The 6,884-nt window shown below is 37.3% G+C and overlaps 1 long non-coding RNA gene across 1 annotated transcript; it reads right to left on the bottom strand.

Annotated features, from left to right (window-relative positions):
• Positions 1-1,339: 1,339 nt before the first annotated feature.
• Positions 1,340-6,532, bottom strand: LOC115946454 (uncharacterized). Its single transcript, XR_004080532.2, has 3 exons — positions 6,417-6,532; positions 6,106-6,219; positions 1,340-4,669 (listed from the first exon to the last, which is right to left on the bottom strand). It is a non-coding gene; the product is annotated as an uncharacterized lncRNA (long non-coding RNA).
• Between the last annotated feature and the right edge of the window lie 352 nt (positions 6,533-6,884).

Raw genomic sequence — 6,884 nt, 5'->3', positions numbered from 1 at the left:
AAAATTGTATTGAAAATATTTGTCATTTCTCAAGACTGATTATATTTGTATGAATACACAAAAGAATCATGTTATTCACAGATACCTTAGTTTCATATTAGCTCATATTTGGAAAAAAGATTCTGTCATAAAAGTCTCAATCATTAATGGCATCTGCTTACACTGAGTTGTACTTTAGCATATACAGCTGCTGCTTTGACTTGCAAAACTGCAAGATACTGCTTTTCGCTGATGGAATTTAAGTATGGAAGAAGCTGTAAGATTTTTATGCCACTTAGATTGTGTTTTATTTTAAAGGCCATATTAAGAGTGTTCTACAATTAAGTTTCAAAGGAATTAGGCACTATTAAGCATTTCAAGCTGCCACTGCTATAAAGAATTATAATTCTTGGGGTATAAAAAGTAACTAAACTATTCCTAAAAGTGAAATCTGAGAAATCCAAGTGCACTATAGTTTGTTTTTTGTTTTTGTTTTGTTTGTTTGTTGGCTTGGTTTTTTTTTTTTTTTTTTTTTTTTTTTTTTTGGTGCCGTGCACTTAAATCATGAATTCACATGGTACTAGGAACAGAAGACAATTTCCAAGCGGCTTCCAAGGTTGGTGGAATCTATTTTTTGCCTTTTTTTTTTTAATCTAGCTAATGAGTTTTCAGATAACCTCTACCACCAATCTCAGTAAAAGCTGAATCAGTTGGAAGGCTGTCTTGTGTAGGTAAAATACATTTTAGAATGTAAAGCTCAGACGTCTAAATTTTGCAGTCTTACTGGGACTTTGTTAACTCATAATGAGTTCTATATGTCCATACTCCAAACTAACACACATCCTGATGTCAGGTGAGGAAGAACAGTTTTCAAGCTAGAGCTAGGGGAAACATGGGCCACAGTGTCCAGAAGCTGTTTTTTAAAATTAGAATAGCACATTATCTGTTTGCAAAAAATAACCTATAAATATAAAAACTTTCTCTAGAAATTCATCTCCAATATTTAATTGCTGTTGGAAGGGAAGGAACTAGACTGCACTTTGATCTGTACTTAATAAACTTGATCTTGGTTTACACTTCCTTCTGTTATGAAAGATCAAAGGATGCTTAAAGCTGAGACCTTCTTGGATTTTGCATGTTTAATATGATGTTATTTTGGATTTGGTGTTGGAGACAGTGCTGTTTCCTTGAGGCGATAAACTAAGGATAGGTAGCTATTATTGAGCCTTTGTGATAACCACTCTGTGTTAATGTTATAGATGCCCAAACAGCACGTAATCTGTTCATGCCTTGTGACTTAGCCCAGTTAACTGGCAAAGATCAAACTAACCAGCCAAACAAAAAGCAATAAAACAACTTATACATTCACTGGTGCTTTATAAAAAGTAATCTTTCTCTACAGAGATTGTAAAATGTGTAGACAATCTATAATAATCTCAGTAAAAAATTAGTACATGATGTAACTAAAAAAAAAAGTCATGACACAACTTGGCCAATACTGACATGAGTTAATTTATGTATGTTACTAGACATGACATCATTCAGAAAGAACAAGTGTTCCTTTTAATTAATCTTGAATAGGACACAACTTCTTACCTGCCCAGGCAAGAACAGATTAAGAATTATTGTATATCTGTACAACAAGGGATCAAGCTGTCGTGTTCATTCCGACTTTATAGCTTTCCACATAGATGCATTTTACAAGTATTGTAATTGCAGTGTTGTTGAGCTTTAATTGCATTATAAAATTATTTTAATCAGTGTACTTTATGCTGCAGACATTCTGCTGTACAACCTTATGCAACATAAACATAGTGCTTTTGTTGCATGATTGTATGAGTCATGGAATTAAAAAGTGGAGGATCCTATAAGCAACAATAAGGATATGGGGAAAAGAGCGCATATAAAAATTGAACTCCAAGGTATATATACAATTTTTTAGTTTTTAACTTTAATACGTGCACATCATCTACAATTATTTTAGACCTGCCTATCCATAATTAAGATTGGCCTCAAAATTGTATTTCTTATGGTGTTTTCAGGATGTTTCACTTTGTTCAGTATTATATAAGGTAAAAATGAAGTAGTTTGGGATGGCTGGAATATTAGATAACTAGAGGAAAAAATGATAAATGCAATTTTACCACCTGTTTTGTGGTTTTTCCTTGTAGTTTTAATTTCCCAGATTGCTGTGTTTTGATAAGAATTGCTTGCTCTATTTCCTCAAAGCATCAAAATATTATCGGACTGTAAGCAGAGTATAGGAAGAATCTAAGAAATACAAGCATTCTAGGTTTTGCTACTCTACCCTGTAGCAACAAAACATAGTCTATGGTGGTATGATTTTGCAAGCTCAGCAATCCTAAACTAGACACATATTTGGCTGTGAGACCACTGGGGAATCCTGGGTACTGTAGGCACAAACCAAAAGGTCAAGATCAAACTCTTGGCAAATAATAGACCACAGATGCTGAATGAGCAGGAAGACTTCATTTGGTACCATCACTGCTGCTGAGCTGACAGAGGAAAAAAAACCCACAACAAAAAGCCCTTCCCCTTCTCTACAGTGGAAGCTTTCTGTTGTTCTGCTTGTACCTAATCACATTCAGAAAGCAGTACTCTGTAGTTGCCTCTTTCTGGAGTAATAATACAATGCATTATCTATTTGTGGCAGTAACAAGATTTTGAGGAAAGCCAAAAAAAAATCTCTTTTGTGATTTTTCTCATGAGCAGATACTAGAAGGAGACAGATAAGAGGCAAGCGTGGACCCTGTGAATAAAACACAAGACTCAAACTTGAGCTTTGCTAGTCCAGCCTAATGAGTAGCTTTGAAGCAGACCTTGTTTTTTAATGGCTTTTTTTGCAGGTTTACCAGGTGATTAGGGCCAAGGAAACCAATTGCTTTCCAGCTGTTTTCCCACAGTTGTGTGGTATCTCTACTCTCTTGATGCTATGACATCAGAAGATTTTTTTTTTTCTTCAAGAAGACCTGGAAAGCAAAGAGTAAATTTCACTAAGGTCTAATCAGATTTACATTAAGTTGAGTCAGAAAAAGTGGTTGTTTCCCTGTCTCAGTTTCTGAAAGGTTTGCACTACTTTTTGTGTTTAGTTAAATTGTATCTCTGGCTTCCCTCCTCTGGTGATCACATACCAGTAGTTGCATCATTCAGTCATCTTTCCAACAGGGAGGAAAGCCCTACAGAGCATGCTGCTAAGGAGTTCAGTGCCCTGGCAGAGTTCTTGGGCTTGCCCCCAAAACATTTTTAACACTTTTCCATGTCTGAAACAGAAGAGTGGGACATATTAGTTCTTGGCTGCTACTGCTGATTTTCATAGTATAGCTATGGTGATGCACTATAAACATCTCTGAAGAAAGCCAGTGTCATAATAGAAAGAGAAAGCTAACAGAAGATCTGTGTAATGTTCATAGACTGACCGTAGGCTCCTGTCCAGAAGAACTCAGTGTGATGTACCACACCAGGCAGGCAGAAGAGCCACGGTGATATGATATCCTATGTGCTGTTAACATCTACTCTGCTCTTTCAGCTGAGTGCATCCGAGGGAGCAGCTTGTGCTGTTAACTGACCTGCATTTTAATGCTTTCTTCCATCCCCATTCTTCAAATGCTGTAAAATTAAATGTATGGACAAAGCCCAGCAGACTTGGCAGATTCTGACTTTATTCATGAAGGCAGATCTGATGTTCCCTGACAAATTGTTCCAGAGAAACTGTCTTGCAAAATACAGTTTCTGCCAGTTTCTTAATACCAAACTATATTCCTATTAGGACATAGTGTTAATGATTCAATTGAAAATAGAACGCTTGGTCCAGAGTGGATCTGAAATCACTTAGCATACTTGATTGTTAACCGAGCTAACTGTCCTGTGAGTGCGTTGGCTGCCATCTGTCCATTTATTTGACAGCCTTGGCGGGGGGTAGATCTTGAGAGCTGGCAGTGGTCCAGTTTGCCACAGGTCTGCTTTCTAGTGTTTTTGTAACAGATGTTGTGCCACATGCCCAAAGCTGCTGCCTGTAAGCTGCTGTGTGCTCAAATTGTTAATTTTGGGGGTGCCTGACTGTTTTCAACATGAAATTTGCATTTATTTTAGAAGCCTGTTATGGGCTGCCTTTGTTATAATGGTAATCTGATGACAGAGCCACAGCCAAAACCTCTAGGCTTCTGTCACAGGTTTTCTGATGACTTCAGCAGGCATTGGATTGGATCCTGACTAGCCAGTTAACATTTTTCATCTTTTCCACTTAATCCTCTGTATCTTAAAGTAGAGCATTTATAAACCTCTTCCTGTGTAATTAGGGAGCCTTCAAATTTGCAGTGTGCTTTTGAGGAATTTGGTGGTTCCTGCGTATCCAGGATGCTCCAAAAGTACTTATATATGTAGACATGTGCTTCTTATGCACAGGCAAACTAGAAATTACACTGAATTTTTCTTCCTCCCTTATCTTCAATGCATAATTTCACTGCAAGCCAGTTGATCCTAAATTAATGTAAATCAACCAAGTTGAGGTGAAGCTTTAGAAACTGCCGTGGTTTTCAATTCCATGATTAAAATGCCTTGCTCCTCCTTGTGAAGCTTGGTTGCTGTCAGCAGAGTAACAGGAGCGAATTATCATCTTCCTGCAGCAAACCCTGCTGCTGATGATAGAAAAGATTTGTTCTCGCCTTCCTCGCTTTTCGTTAAGAAAAGGAAAAGGGGAAAAAAGAGGTTAATTAGATAATGTAGCATTCAGCATTGCATGTATCTGTACCCTTTTTACTTGTCATCCATTTCAAAAGGTTTGCTATAATAAACCGATAACATGGTTGTCCACAGAATCTTTCTCCCAACCTAGTATCCACTTGATCACTGTGTAGTAGACTTGGCTGTATGATTTCTTGGAGGATGAAGGATGGTTTGAGTGTGACTATTCAGCTGTAAAAGCAATTGCCCATTGATTTGCTGTTGACTCCGTGTGTAAATAAAATATAGTAAAAGAGGTTGACCTACTTTGTGTTAGGCATGGGAACCTTTCCAATCTCAGTCATTCATTTATCACCTTTCAATGGAAAACTTTTAGGCTGTTTCTTCAGCATGTGTCCTATCTTGCTTTTGTGTGTTGTTTGAGCCTGAGCTTAAAATGTTTGGTTCAGAGTCTCTGCTTTTTAAAATACTCGTGGAAGGTGTACAAATCTGATTACAAGACTGAATCTTCTTGATTAGTCTTTGTTGTTCAGTCTGTTAAGTACCATTTGCCTATCAGGGAAATGCATCCCATGTGCAGAGAACAGTGCTGGAGTGCTGCAGAAGTGATCATATTTAGAACATCCTGAATTTTGGAAAAGGTGTTCATGTTCTATTTAACTAGAATACTGACTAGGTAGTTAATCATAATTAGGATCTTGGGCTGAGAAATGCTACTAGTTCATGTTGTGTATACAGACATCTGTTACTCAGCAACAAGTGTCACACTTTTTCCAGATGAGTTATTAGCCATTGTTAAAATGACAGGTATACAGTAAAAGTTTAATGCCTATGAAATGACCTGGAAGGCTGTGCATGCCTTAGCATACGGAATATAATTCAGAGTAATAGAGAGAAGCATTCCAGAGTATTTATGATGCCTAAAAAAAACTCCCCACAAACTACTGCCATGTAAAAATGAAACAAAGAATTCAATTTACTGTTCCAATAATGCACGCTTTACAAATGTACATGCTGTAGTTTACAGATGCATTTAGCTGAACAATGTTTTCTGCTGTGAAGTAATATGAGGCAGTGTATTTGTCTGTAGTTGAAAACGTATAGTTGCTTTCCTGAAGACTGGAAGTAATCTTATTAAAACACAACGAGAAACTGTTACAATATCAAGATTCCAGTAGAGAGAGGGCAGAAAAGCCTCACTTAAATCGGATGAAGATAGAGCATGTATCTGTTTTAACTGATAAAATACCACACCTTTTTGTAACTACTAGCACAGGAACAGAGTTAGAGCAAGCTGTATCTAACACAAGCATTTTCCATACTGTACATAAAGTTACATAAAAACAAGTGTCTGCAAATATTTCTCTAAAATATAGACAGCAAATTCTATAATAGTTTCATCAGGGCAGTTTCTGTGATTCTTACCTGTTTAATCCAGAGACAGATGTTGACAGTTCTGGTGCGTTACTGCTTGTGCCAGTGCTCCAGGATGCAGCTCAGTTCTCTGCGTGCTGGGTACGCATCGGTATAAATACTGCGCTAGATCAGATTAATTGTAGTACAAATTATTTGGAAGACAGGCTATAAAAACAAAGAACTAGAAAGTTCATATAAATAAGGCTGCATAGAAGCCTTACTTTTATACCTCCTATCTATCCTTCTAATCCTAGAGTCAGGCACTCTCCCTCTCCCTCGTCTTTTCTCCATTGCTTAGCAACATTCATGGGTGAACTTACTTAAAGCAGAGCTTTGTTCCCAGATGTGATTTCAGTAATATTTGTAGGCTCAACAGTTCTGAGATGCAAAAATCAACCCCCTTCCTTCTCACCACCATTAGCCAGCTTTGTTAAATAGTCTCTCTTCTCTCCTTTTGCACCCCAGGCATGTTTCAGTTTTTGTCTCCAGTGTTTTGATCTAACCAAGAGTGATGTGGGAAGGAGGGGGGAGGTTCAAATAAAGCTTTAATTATGGAGGATACTCATACAATATGTGCAACAAAGCTGCGTGTTGGGCATCAAATGTGCAGAATGGGTCAAGTAAAGAACGGTTATTTCTCTCCACTCAATTTGATTCTTGAAGTTGAGATTGAATAAATGGTATTTTTAATGCCAGCAGTTACATACTGAATTGGTATGACCAACTGCATATTGCAATATAGCCTTGAATAATCATTTTAAGTAGGGAGAAGCTACAGTAGCTAATTG

The sequence above is a fragment of the Melopsittacus undulatus genome, chromosome 9 (assembly GCF_012275295.1).
Source record: "Melopsittacus undulatus isolate bMelUnd1 chromosome 9, bMelUnd1.mat.Z, whole genome shotgun sequence".
Classification (NCBI taxonomy): Eukaryota; Metazoa; Chordata; class Aves; order Psittaciformes; family Psittaculidae; genus Melopsittacus; species Melopsittacus undulatus.
The sequence above is the reverse complement of the archived record's forward strand: the minus strand, read 5'-3'. Positions and strand labels throughout refer to the sequence as shown.